Source organism: Papio anubis, chromosome 9, assembly GCF_008728515.1.
Source record: "Papio anubis isolate 15944 chromosome 9, Panubis1.0, whole genome shotgun sequence".
Lineage (NCBI taxonomy): Eukaryota > Metazoa > Chordata > Mammalia > Primates > Cercopithecidae > Papio > Papio anubis.
In genome coordinates, this window is record NC_044984.1 from 111,674,808 (window position 1) to 111,688,713 (window position 13,906).

The 13,906-nt window shown below is 46.6% G+C and overlaps 1 protein-coding gene across 3 annotated transcripts in view; it reads right to left on the reverse strand.

The window, feature by feature from the left end:
* The window catches only part of NOS1 (nitric oxide synthase 1), a 225,182-nt gene that overhangs the window by 131,446 nt on the left and 79,830 nt on the right, over window positions 1-13,906 (reverse strand). The gene's annotated exons all lie outside the window — the stretch shown is intronic.

Below are 13,906 nucleotides of genomic sequence, written 5' to 3' on the forward strand. Positions count from 1 at the left end.
ACGGTTAATTTTTTTCCCCCCAAATTTGTTACCACCATTTAAAAACTAGAGGTTTCAGGCTGGGCATGGTGGCTCACACCTGTAATCCCAGCACTTTGGGAGGCCGAGGAAGGTGGATCACTTGAGGTCAGAAGTTGAAGACCAGCCTGGCCAAGATGGCAAAACCTGTCTCTACTAAAAATACAAAAATTAGCTGGGTGTGGTGGTGCATGCCTGTAGTCCCAGCTGGTTGGGGGTCTGAGGCAGGAGAATTGCTTGAACCTGGGAGGCAGAGGTTGCAGTGAGCCGAGATTGCGCCACTGCACTCCAGACTGGGTGAAAGAGAGTGTGATCCTGTCTCAAAAAAAGGAAACAAACAAACAAACAAACAAACTGGAGGTTTCACCAAAGATAAAAATCTCTGGCTTTCTCGGAACTGTGGAAGATACATTAATACTGGGCTTGAGTTCCTGAGCACACTCCAAACAGCTGGAGTAGGTGGCGGCGCCCCCTATAGGTGGGGCACGAGCTCTCTGGTTCCCCTGCACCAACCTGTGGCCCCCATCATTCGTTTCTTGCCAATAAGTATTTGACTATAGGCCTTTGACTGTGGGACCCCTGCTAGAGAGTGAGTTTTAAAGGGCAACAAGGAAGGTCACCTTCAGAAGCTACTCAATGAAGGGACATGGTGTGCTCAGTGATTTGGGTCTTGTCCTAGGTGGCCCCAGTCGATCCAGGTGTTCGATGGGATCCCCACCTCCACAGGAGATCACAGCATCCACCCCAGATTGTGCCCTGGCGCTGATGCTCAACCCTGACCTTGTTCTCCCTGGGTTAAATCTACTGAGAGTGACGCAGCACTTTGCACGATCATCATCTTTATGTCTATATCTGTTTCTTCTTTCATCTTGGGCGTGCACCAAAGCCCTTCCTGGAGTGACACCTTTCTATCTAAATTGGAGTTTTTCTTTTGATGTCAAACCAGTCCTTGCGTACTCATTCTAACAGGAGCTGAGTGGAACGCAACTTCCTTCCTCCATTCCGAGGGAAGATTCAGTTCTAGATCCTCTACAGTTTTTTTTAGTGACTCTACCTGGGGGTTACCTGAACTGGCTTGGTCTTTATCTCATGCTGCACCCGCACACCTGGGAAGCCCCTGGAGGACACCCTACCTCGGCACCACGGGACACATCACCAGCTGAGTTAGCTTCACTGAACAGAGCTCTGCAAATATCCCCCGAAATCAAATCACAGAAGAGAACGGCGTCACTTTCAACAGTCTATAAGCTGATGTCGCAGAGGTTGGAAGGAAGGATTATAGGGAAATGTCATGGTTTAAGATCACAGGCATGGGATTCAAATCCCGATTCTGCCATTTACTGACATGTGACTTGGTCAAGGCCTTCGGCATCTTGGTGCCTCTGTTTCTTCATCTATAAAATGGAGAAAAACAATAGTCCTGAATCTACTTTGCAGGGCTCTTTTGAGGATTCCATGAGGTAACATCATGTTTCCCATGCTGTTCTTACGAACATCATATCTTTGCATCATACCCATGTCTCACCTATGCAATTATTTATTTAATATTTTCCCTTACAATGAACTCACTTCCTATCTTACTTACTATAGCCTCATCCTAAAAGCTAAAATCCACGAAATCATGGTATAAATTTGCTAGCTGCTTTTTTTCTATGATCTATCAAAACAAATATTTAATGAGTAATTTTTTTTTTAATGGTGCCTTGATCTAATCATGAAAACACGTGGAACAAATTCACACGAAGTGGCACTGTAACTGACCAGTCATCTTCAAAAGTGTCAAGTCCACGGGAGACAAGGAAAGACTGACAAACTGTCACAGATCAGAGGAGGCAGACAGAAATCAGCACCGAAAGCAATGTGGGATCCTGGAACAGACACAGCACAGCAGCGGAGAAAGTGGTGCAATTCGAACAGGGTCTATCGTTTAGTTAATATCACACCATTGTCAATCTTCTGTTCTTGATAATTAGACTACGGTTATGTATGATGTTAACATTGGGGAAACTAGGTCAGGGTATAAAGAAGCTCGTACCATATTGCAACTTTTCGGTGAACCTAAAATTACTTCAAAATAAAAGTTTTTAAAAAAATGAGTATCAGTAAAGTGGTTGCTCCCCCTTTCCCCTCTCCTTGCCCCCTGGCAACCACTAATCTGCTTTCTGCCTCCATGGGTTTGTCTATTCTGGATACTGCATATAAATGAAATCCTACAAGATGAGGCTTTTTGTGTCTGGTTTCTTTCACTCAGCATCACGCTTTTGAGGTTCATCCATGTTACAGCGCAGATCAGCACTTCATTCCTTTCAGTGGATGAGTAATATTCCATCACATAGATGGATAAGCCGCTTTTAGTTTATCCACTTGTCCACTGACAGACATTTGGGTTGTTTCCACCCTTTGGCTATTGTGAATAGTGCTACGAACACACATGGAAAAGTTCTTGTTTGAATACTTGTTTTCAATTCTTAAGAAGTACAAGGTTCCCTTGTGGGGTAATGGAGATGTTTTGGAACCAGAGAGAGGCAATGATCACACAACACTGGGAATGTACTAAATGCTACTTTAAAATGGTTAATTTTATGTTACGTGAATTTTACCTCAATGAAATAAAACAATAAAAAATGGGTCCCGCCAGTGGAGTAACCACCACATTTTGGAAACCTGTGATTATACAAGCCCAGGGCTTAGCATGGTACCTAGTCTGTAGCACGTATATGAAGAACATTGGCTGGTGTTATTACTTATTATTTTGAGACTGGGTCTTGTTGTATTGCCCAGGCTAGAGTGCAGTGGTGCGATTATAGCTAGTTGCCGTCTTGAACTCCAGGGCTCAAGGATCCTCCTGCCTCAGCCTTCTGAATAGCTGGGACTACAGGCATAAGCCACCACACTTGGTTAATTTTTTATTTTTTTGTAGAGATGGGGTCTTGCTATGTTGCCTAGGCTGGCCTCGAACTCCTGAGCTCAAGCGATCCTCCCTCCTCAACCTCCCAAAGTGCTGGGTTTATAGACGTGAGCCACTGTGCCTGGCTGACTGGTGTTATTATCATTGCCAGAGACACACAGACTCTCAGCTCCCACTTCAGAGTTTTTTCTACAGCATCATTGTCATTTCCACCAAGAAAGTTTCTCCAAGTTTAATCTACAACTCTCCTTGAAAGTCAGCAGTAAAATCTCAGGATTCCTGAGATGCTATCATTAGAAAACCTTGCTTTGAAATCTAAGAACCTTTTGCACTTTGATAAGACTTGCATGCCTGTCTGGCAGGGCACAGCACGCCATTGTCACGGGACGATGTGTGATGTGCTCAGGGACAATGCAGAGTGGGCATTCAACAGGCACTTACTTGTTACCTGTTGACTGTACACCAAAACTATTTCAACAGATTAGTCAATGAGCCACACCTCCTCAATTAACTGGGTGCTTTATTTAGGAATCCACCCTACAATTTGCAGGCTAAGTTGCAATGCCCTGGCACTGTTCACTTGATTTTACAGTACCCACTCTCATTTTCTCAAAGTACCTTGGGTGTTTGAAATGAAAGCAAATGCCTGATTTATTTTGAGGATTTCATAAGGACCCTACAGAAAACTGAAGACACACTACCATGTCCTGGATCCGGGAAGCAAAATGGAGACATTCCAGAACGTCCCAACTCAGGGAAACTTCTTTTTGCTCAGAGCTGATGAACCGGGATTGGTCTTACTCACCATTATTGGTGAGCTCTTCCTCTTTCCCCCCATCTGTGCTAGTTGTGCTCCATCCTTTGCCCCTAGATTCATTCTCCAAACTTATCTGGGCTTCCAAAGAGACTGACCTCTATGGACATCAAAAGGTCTCTTGGCCGGGCGCGGTGGCTCAAGCCTGTAATCCCAGCACTTTGGGAGACTGAGGCTGGTGGATCATGAGGTCGGGAGATCGAGACCATCCTGGCTAACACGGTGAAACTCCATCTCTACTAAACATACAAAAAAATTAGCCAGGTGTGGTGGCGGGCGCCTATAGTCTCAGCTACTCCGGATGCTGAGGCAGGAGAATGGCGTGAACCCGGGAGGCAGAGCTTGCAGTGAGCTGATATCATGCCACTGCACTCCAGCCTGGACGACCAAGCGAGACTCTGTCTCAAAAAAAAAAAAGAAAGAAAGAAAGAAAGAAAGTCTCTTGCTCTCTGGCATCTGATTGGGTTTGGCCAATGGGACGTGGAGACAGGAGATGAGGGAGAAGCAGAGAGAGGCCAGGGTATTTCCTTCTCTGCTCTCTCCCTCTCTTAGTGCTGTAGTCTGGCAGGGTCTGCATTCCCTTCTGAGTATAGCTTCTACAGGGACCCTTCCCTTCGCCAGCACCCCCGCTCCATTCCACGACCCAAAGGGCTTCAGTAACACTGTTGCTTCCCCCTGTTCCTTCAGGCCTGGAGTGGCAACTGCTGCCCTGGTTGCTAGTCCCTGAGTACTTCAGCACTCTCTTGTTGGTGCCTTAACCTGTGTCCATAAGCTGCTCCTTAATTAAATTATCTTGGAAGTCCCAGCTGCAGCTGCTTTCTGTTTCCTGCTTAGACCCTGACTGACAAATCTTCACCTCCATTGCCCCTTGGGTCGAGGGATGAGGAATATCAGAAGGAACATGGATAGTCAAGGGCGTGACATGTCTAAGCCAAGTCATCCTAATCACCAACCTCATCCTTACCGAGAAACTGATGGAGGAGCCTGCATGTGCCAAGCATTTAATGGCCTCAGTAATGCAGTGAAGTGGAATTATTCCTGTGTTTACAGAAGAGGAAAATGAGATTTACAGAGAGATTAAATAACTTGCCAAGGTTACAGAGTGAATCAATGGCAGTGGTTGGATTTGAACCCAGCTTTGATGGGCTTCAGAATCCTGCCTCTTCTCCATCATCCAGAAGTGTTCAAGAACCTGCTGGGCATGGTAACTCACAGCTGTAATCCCAGTACTTTGGGAGGCCCAGGCAGGCAGATTGCTTGAGCCCAGGAATTTGAAATCAGCCTGGGCAATGTGGTGAGACCCCGTCTCTACAAAAAATACAAAAAATTAGCCAGGTGTGGTGGTGCACACCTGTAGTCCCAGCTACTCAGGAGGCTGAGGTGGGAGGATCACCTGAGCCAGGAAAGTTGAGGTTGCAGTGGGCTGTCATCATGACACAGCACTCCAGCCTGGGCGACAGAGTAAGACCCTGTCACAGAAATAAATAAATAAATAAATAAATAAATAAATAAATAAATAAATAAGTATTCAAGAGCTGATGTCTGGAGGTGAGAAGCGTGGGCCTGGGAGAAAGCTCACTATCACTGAGAAGGAGGTCAGAGCTTCAGTTTTGCACAACCCTCTCAAGCTGAAGTGCATTCAGTCCATGAACAAACCTCAAGCTCATTTCTCAGTCCCTCAAGAGGCCCTGAGCCTGTTCTGTTGCTGACAGAGGGAACTGTCGCCTGCTCACTGCTCAATGCCCCTGATGTAATGAGCACCGCCAAAGAGGGCTCGATTGGGATGCTAAACAGCCGTAAATGACATTGTCACCAGCCTTCATAAAGCATGGTGACTCACAGCCCTAATTAAAATGCTGAGGGAAAAATGTAAAGAGAAACTGCCATGAAAAACAGTGACATTCTGCTAAACTGCAGGATTATTGCTTCCAGGAAAAAAGAGGGAGAGAGAGAGAGATGTGTGTGTTCATGTGTGCGTATATGCGTGTGCACATGTATTCATGTGTGGGAGGTGAGGGGATAGAAACGAGATGGCTAAATATTATTCTCCTAAGAAACTTGGAAAAATTTAACAAGGAGGAAAGTTGAAAGCCATTCTTGGCTCCCAACTTTTTTTTGATAAAGTGTTTAAAGAGAAAATGTAAAAGAATGTTGTAAAAACACCCAAAAACTTTCAACTTAATTCAACAGCTATTAGCATTTTCATATTTACCTACTTGTCTTTCTCTATCAGTCATCTATCTATCTATCTATCCATCCATCCACACACCTACCTACCTACTTACCTATCTATCTACCTATCCATTCGTCCATCCATTCACATACCTATCTGTCTATCTACGTACGTACCTATCATCTGTCTATGCATCTATCTACCTACCAATCTATCTACCTACCTATCACCTGTTATCTGTCTATTCATCTATCTACCTATGTATTTATCAATCATCTATCTACCTACTTATTATCTACCCTCTAGCTATTATCTATCTATCTATCTACCTACCTACCCAGCTCTCCATCTATTATCTATCTACCTACCTACTTACCTACCTTTAAAATGAACCATTTTAAAATAAGTTGCAGAATCATAATGTCTCGGCTCTAAATTCTTAAGCACATATGCCTTCAGCATAGAGACAGACTCCCACAAAACCCACAGTACCATTATTACACCTAAGAAAATTAACTATATACTGTACTTGCACAACTTCACCAAATACTCAATTAAGATTGTTTCCTAAACAATGACAACTCAAGTCATAAATCTCATCCCTGTTGGTTAGGAGAGAGAAGCAGACAAGCTGCTTCCCAGTAATAGGTGTCAAGGGTTCTCACGAGGGAAGAGTTTTAGCGTCATGGAGGCTGGCTCCCATTGTCAGGGTCACAAGATGAAGTACATGGCGCACAATGCTTGACTTACATGTCAGTTTTGAACCAGATAGGCAATCCTGATCATACCATATTGTTTTTTTAAAATAGCCCTCCTCTAAACTAAATCTCCACAGTTTGGGCTGGGCTCATGCCTGTAATCCCAGCACTTTGGGACGCCGAGGCAGGAGGATCATTTGAGCCCAGAAGTTCAAGACCAGCCTGGGCAACATGGTGAGAATCCATCTCCATAAAAGCAAAACAAAACAACAATGAAAAAAAAAACCACAATGAAACAAACAAACAAGCAAACACCAAATCTCTACATTTCATCCAATGTCATCACCCATTTTAGCCAAAAAAAATGTGGGTCTCAATGACTTCTTGCTGTTTCTGAAATTCAACTGCATCCTCAAAAGCCCAGTAAGATATCACTAGTAGGGAGATTCGGAAAGAAATACCATACTTTCTGAAGGCAAGTCTTGAAGAAGGGACCCCCAAGAAATCCTAGACCTTGACAGCAGCTGGAAGCGAAACAATATTTATCTACATATAGGAGTTTGGCGTGTTTGTTAAAAAGATAATCGAAATCAATAAAAATATCAAGTCAAGAAACCCATCCAGTCCCATTATCTTATACCATGCTTTGGGAGAAAGAAAGAGGTTTCATTTCAGTGACTACATGATATTAGAGGCAAAATGATAACTGAAGGTATTGCCAGCTAAGACATAACAAACAAGCACATAGATGCTATCAACTGTGTTCATTACCTGATTTCTGGCACGTGAACATGACTGACTTTCATTTTTTTTTACTGAATATTCCAGAGCTGATATACTGCTTCAAAAAAATTAAAGAGAAAAATATGCCCAAAATATGTCAGTTGTGATCGAGTACCATTCTGACTTATCCCTGGAGGATACGTTTTTTTATGCTGAAAATTCCTGGAATGACATAGAGCCCAATGTGATCCATGTGGCTGTCTTAGTGACTAAATAGGATGGACTGCCCATATCGTTTACCCCACTACATCTAGTTGTTGGTGAGTGGATGCCTGTTTTGGACACCACGAGCCACCTTGAGGGTAGGGACCCTGTCTTCCCTTTCTTTATGCAGAAGCCTCTCTTGTGGGATCTGGCACAGAGATGGGAGCTCAGGGTGTGTTTGTTAAATGAAGAAGTGGTTAACTTCACTCTCGTTTATGACAAGAAATACTTTAGCTGGGAAACGACGGCTGTACATGGATACTATCTGAAGCTGCATAAGCTTTTTGAATTCACAAGATTCCTTCTTCATTTCCAACTGGAAATGGGTTTCAGAAAGGCCCACCTTTTTAATCCTCATGGTAGTAAAATTTAGCTGTGAGGTTTTCAATAAAGAAGAGATTCTTGAGTATTATTTAATGCCAGTGGGCAAATGTTCCCAGCAGAAGCTGAGATGCTTTTCAGGGCACCTCTGAAAACCTGTAGGCTCCTGAAGCATCGTGGATGGTCGAAAAGTAAAGGCTCATCATTCCCAGGAAATCCCAGTCTTAGTAGGAAACAGAACATACAAATCAGAGGTGGGAAATGCCCAGGCTGGAAATGGGAACTTTGCCCCTTGCAAAGGGCTTCTGTATTTTCCACCTGAATAGGGCCACCTTTCTCTTAGGAAATGTCAGCAGAAATCATAAATGCAACTGATGGATGACAATTGGGCCCATGTTGCTCTAGGTAAGGCAGAGGATGTTAAAGCTGTAAAGGTCTTTGAGGGAAGTTAGTCCTGGGGTTATAAACTAAAATGCCTTGAAGGGCCAGACAAGTGAATTAAACAATATTGAATGGTGAGGCTGGTGACCTAAAGGAAAAAAAAAATACTCTTCAAACAAAACCCAACGAAACAATGCCCCCCAATCCAAACAAACAGAAAGCAAAAAAACTCTCTGCCAGACTAAGAACGTATCTGCAGGTCTCTGACGAGAGATGCCCTTTAATTCCAACTCCATTTCACAGATACGAAAACGGAGGCTGAGCAAGAGAAAGGGGCTCAGATTACACCAACTGGCTATCTTAAAAAATTAACTGATGAATTAATTTATTTATTTTCGAGACAGGTTCTGGTTCTGTTACCCAGGATGGAGTGCAACAGCACAATCTTGGCTTACTGCAACCTCTGCCTCCTAGGCTCAAGCTATCCTCCCACCTCAGCCTGCTGAGTAGCTGGGACCACAGGTGCACGCCACCACACCTGGCTAATTCTTTTGTAGAGATGGAGTCTCACTCTGTTTCCCAGGCTGGGCTCGAACGCTGAGCTCAAACAATCCTCCTGTCTCAGTCTCCCAAAGTGTTGGGATTACAGGCGTGAGCCACTGCGTCTGGCTGGCTAACTAACTCTTTTTACAATTTCTTTTCTTTGTTATGATCACTGAGATGGGCCCAATGCTGCTTCCCTTCTAGAGTTACACACACACACTATCCCATTAAATCCTCCTAACAACCCCCTGTAGTACTCATAATCTCTACTGCATGAATGACATGCTGGAGAGTCAGAGATGTTAACTCTCACTCCGAGTCACAGAATCCACAAGTGCCCAAGCTGGCCTCTCGCGTTTCCTAAGATGATTTTCAGTGTGAGGTCCTGCCTTTCAACCTGGCTGCTGCTGGCCCAGTTTGGCACCGGGGACCCCATCCCTGAGAGGGTGCCACAAATCAGGCTACGGGCTTCGATGCCACCTCCTCTGAGAAGTCCTTCCTGATTCCCTCAACCACGTGTCCTGGGTGCTGCCACAGCACCTCACCTCCACCTCTCTTGCAGAAACTTCACGCCAGGTACAGGGCTTGTCTGTTGCTCACCGCTTAGCCAGACTGCAGGCTTCATTAGAGTGGGGCTCACACCACCTTTATCTGGGCACCTGCCCTTGGGGCCCAGCACTGGCCTTGCCATTTAACACGTATCATGACACATATGATAAATGTGCTGACGTCTGCTGCTGAGCGGCCCATGGTAACTGCTGTTCATCCTTAGTATCATACGATGTGCCAAGACCCACGTCCACTATACCCTGTTAACCATACTTGAATTAGAGACTCAGGGGCACTTTCTGTTGATACATCATTTTCATTTAAAAGATTCGAATGGGCTCAATTTTCCAGCATTGCTGGGTGCTGCTCATCATTCTTCTACCTTAAGAACAGGCATGTGAGCAGCACACACACACTTGCAAAGGCTGGGTGGAAGGCCGAAGGGCTGCTGAAATGAGCTCAAACCAATGGCTTTGGTGAAATCAATGGTAGTTAAACTGGGTTTATTAGCTCTGTGACTACTTCTCTGCAGAAGTTATACCTGATAGGTCACTCATAAAAGGAATTTTTCTAGACCTGGCGTGGTGGCTCACACCTGTAATCCCAGCACTTAAGGATGCCGAAGCAGGCAAATGGCTTGAGCCCAGGAGTTCGAGACTAGCCTGGGCAACATGACAAAACCCCGTCTCTACCAAAAATAAAAAAATTAGCCAGGTGTGGTGGCACACGCCTATAGTCCCAGCTACTCGAGAGGCTGAGGAGAGATGATCAGTTGAGCCCAGGAGGTCGAAGCTCCAGTGAGCTGTGATCACGCCACTACACTCCAGCCTGGGCAACAGAGAGAGACCTTGTCTCAAAAAAAAAAAAAAAAAAAAAAAAAAAAAGGAATATTCTCTCTGAAAGGGATAGATCAAATAGTGGGGCTAATGTCCAAGATTAGATGGGAACTCAGTGCTGACACCCAGCAAGGTCAAGGTGGGAGGACTTATTTTCAGTCTCCTCTGAGCAGTTGGTCTAATCTAGAATGACAATCAGAAAGATGAAATTAAAGTTCTTTAAACCCTGGCATTTACAGGGCTTGTACCAAAGGAAACATGAAGTTATCATCAGTGAGGATTGGACAGCCAGTCAAGACACTGAAGTTCTATCCCAGCTTTGGCAGTAATGTGCTGTGTGACTTTCATCGAGTCACATGCCTTTCCTGGGCCTCAGTTTCCCAATTTGTACAAGGAGGGTGACAGACAAAAACTGAGGGTATTAGAATCTCCTGAAGCAGCCTTGTTAAAAATATAGATATTTCCAGTCTCCCCCAGGGATGCTGATTTGGTAGATTTAGGGTGGGGTCTGGCATCTTTACTTTTAACCAGTGACTTGTTGTATTCTGACACTAAAGGCCCACTGGGCTGATGTTTGGCGTTTGCTGGATTAGATGATGTTTAAATGTTATCATATATTAGAACAAGGAAAATGGTCATGTCTATAACTTATGTGGTGTTAACCATACAAACCCACACTGATCCGTGGCAGGAAACATGCCCCCCTGTTCAAACAATCCAGATTAAAAAGGGTCCTGAAATGCCAAAATCAACTTCTACAAATTCCGGTTTCTTTTTTTTTTCTTTTTTGAGACGGAACTGCACTCTGTCGCCCAGGCTGGAGTGCAGTGGTGTGATCTCGGCTCACCGCAAGCTCCGCCTCCCGGGCTCACGCCATTCTCCTGCCTCAGCCTCCTGAGTAGCTGGGACTACAGGCACCCACCACCACGCCCGGAGAAGTTTTTGTATGTTTAGTGGAGATGGGGTTTCACCGTGTTAGCCAGGATGGTCTCGATCTCCTGACCTCGTGATCTGCCCGCCTCGGCCTCCCAAAGTGCTGGGATTACAGGCATGAGCCACTGCGCCCAGCCTACAAATTCCAGTTTCTAATGGGAAAAAGCCCCAGTTCTCATGAGCACTGATTGTTGCCTGTGGCTCTTAACCACATTCCAAGCCCTGCACAGACCCATAGAACCTGAGTGACAGGCAACACATGAAGTCTTGTCATAAGACACCCCAAAACATCAGCAGACTGTGAGCACAACAGGCACAGCCAAACCTGTCTGTGCTCACAATATGCAGGCAAATTGACCTCCCAGTCTTCCTGACTCCTGGGAAATCAGCAACCCTGCCAGCGGGGAAATTTCTGGACAACCGTCTGAGTGGTACCTTGGACAACTCTTTGCATCTTACTCACAGAGAACCACTGGGAGCAGCCTAAGCTGTCACAATACCCTCGCCCTCTCACTCTTCTCCGTGAAGTCCTTCCCCGTGGAATACACAGGCTCCTGGAGACTGGCTTTGGCCATTTGGGAAAAATAAAGAGGAGACAGAAAGGGCAAAAAGCAGGCTGCTCTGAAAGCCACGATGACACTATTGGCCCCAAACGGCTCCATTTGTTTCGGATTGTAAGGCCTTCCTGCCTTACAATCACCAATCTTGGCATAACAGCATTGTTTCTAGAACACCTTTCACACACATAATCACAAAGTCTTCAAAACAGCCCCGTGTGGGAGTTACTGTTCTCATTTTACAGATAACAGAACAGAAGCTCAGAAAGGTTAAGTGAACAATCTGAGGTCACACAGCCATGGAGTGAGCTAAGCTTGGCCTCAAGCTGAGGTCTTCACCAGGTCTCTCTACCACACTGCTCACTCTTTCTCTACGTGATCTGGGACTCTGGGGAAAAAAAAAAATCACACAATTTGTGGAGACAAAGCCAAGCCTCTGACCATAGGGATGGCTGGCCTCTGGCTGAGCAGATGTATCAGGAAATACAGCTATGTGTGCCAAGGTTCCGGTACATGTCAGACTGCGTAGGTGCCCAGATGTATGCAAAATGCCCCCAATTAAGAAAGCAAAAATTGGGGTTGAGGTCTTGGGTAGTGCCACTTACCAGCTAGGTGACTATGGGTAGGTAGCTTGGTTTGCCACACCTCAATTTCCACAGCTGCAAAATGGAATTCAGATGGCTGCACTGGCAACCTGAGAGTTGTTAAGAGGCTCCAGGTGAATAATATGTGTGACAGTGCCTTGGAGCTGTCAGTGACAGAGCTGTGCGCCCCTCAGGGCGCCTCTGAAATCCAGGCTAGTGGAAAGGGGCCGGGGCCGCTGTGGCGGTGCTGGTGGGACAGAGACCCCCTCCTTCAGAGACCTGCGGAGGCTTCTCAAACCATCCGCTGAGATGCCTTGAGGGCGGAGAACGGACGCGACCCATGCGCACTTGGGGGGATTTATCTTCAGTTCTGAAGAAATAACGGGGGAAAATTCTGTGCTCCAGAGAGCTGCGTCAGTGTTCCCTGGTGTGTTTATGAATTTCTTGCGTTTGCCCCGACCCCAATTAGCACTGAAGAAAGGGAGCAATTTTCCCTCATTCCTCTCGGGAGGAGCGGTCTGGGGGCTCCTTTCTGCTGTCTCCCAAGGTCCTGGGCCGCCAGAGGTGAGATGAGGCGCCTAGAGGAGCGCTCGCCTGCACCGCACCCTTGCCTAGCGGCGTCCCTAGGGACCCTCCCTCCGTGGCGGCTGTGCGCGCTTTTCTTAGGCCTGAGCGCAGGGTTTGAGCTGGGTTATGGGAGTAGAAGGAAGAATCCCATGCGTCTTCCCCAGGATTACCGGGTCAGAGATGGAGGCGAGAGCAACCTTCTGCAGCCTGTAGTACCCTGTGGGCTAGACCCCCCCAGTTCCTACTGGCGGGAAACCCTAGACCTGCGTGCGAGTCTCCCAGATCCGGTCCCAGAGCATTACAATAATGGTTTAAAAAAAAGAAAAATCAGCAACACTTCCTGCGTTATGAACACTTACCCTGACTTCATATTCACATTTATGATTTTTTAAGGTCCTCACGACAGCCCCACGAAAAAGGTACTGTTTCTCCATTTTACAGATGAGAAACTGAGGCTGGGAAAGATGAAGAGACTTACCGAAGGTCACACAAGTAAAAGGTCGATCTAGGACCAGAACCCAGGGGAGTCACTGGAAAGGTTCCTGCCCTCCTCGGCTGCCTTCTCCGTGAGAGCCTTTCCTCTCTGGATGTCTACCCCAGACAGCTTGATGTGGGGCTTGGAGAGCCATGAGCTCTCTGGTCACAGTGCCCTGGGGGTGGGGGCGAGCGTCTGGCCTCCTCTGGGGCGCAGTTCCGAGAGAGCCCCTTCCAGGACCGCGGACGCAAGGTCCCTGAGTGGCCCTGGAAGTTGGATCTCCCGGGGACCCTGCTCTGACCCTTGGCCACCTGGAAACCACCTCACCGAGCTCTGGTGCCGCTGCCCAGCCCCGAACCGCGGCGGAGCGCGCCCCTCGGCCTCCCTAGAGCTTCCTTCGCGGGAGAGGCACAACTTTCCCAGGTTCTGGAGACGGCGCTCTTACACCCCAATCTCGCCCAGACGGAAGAAGTGCGAGGTGCGGGCGGCCCAGAAATGACCGCGGGAGGAGAGCGCAAGGAGGCTCCTCACAAAGTTGGAGGCCAGGCCCAGGCGATGTTCC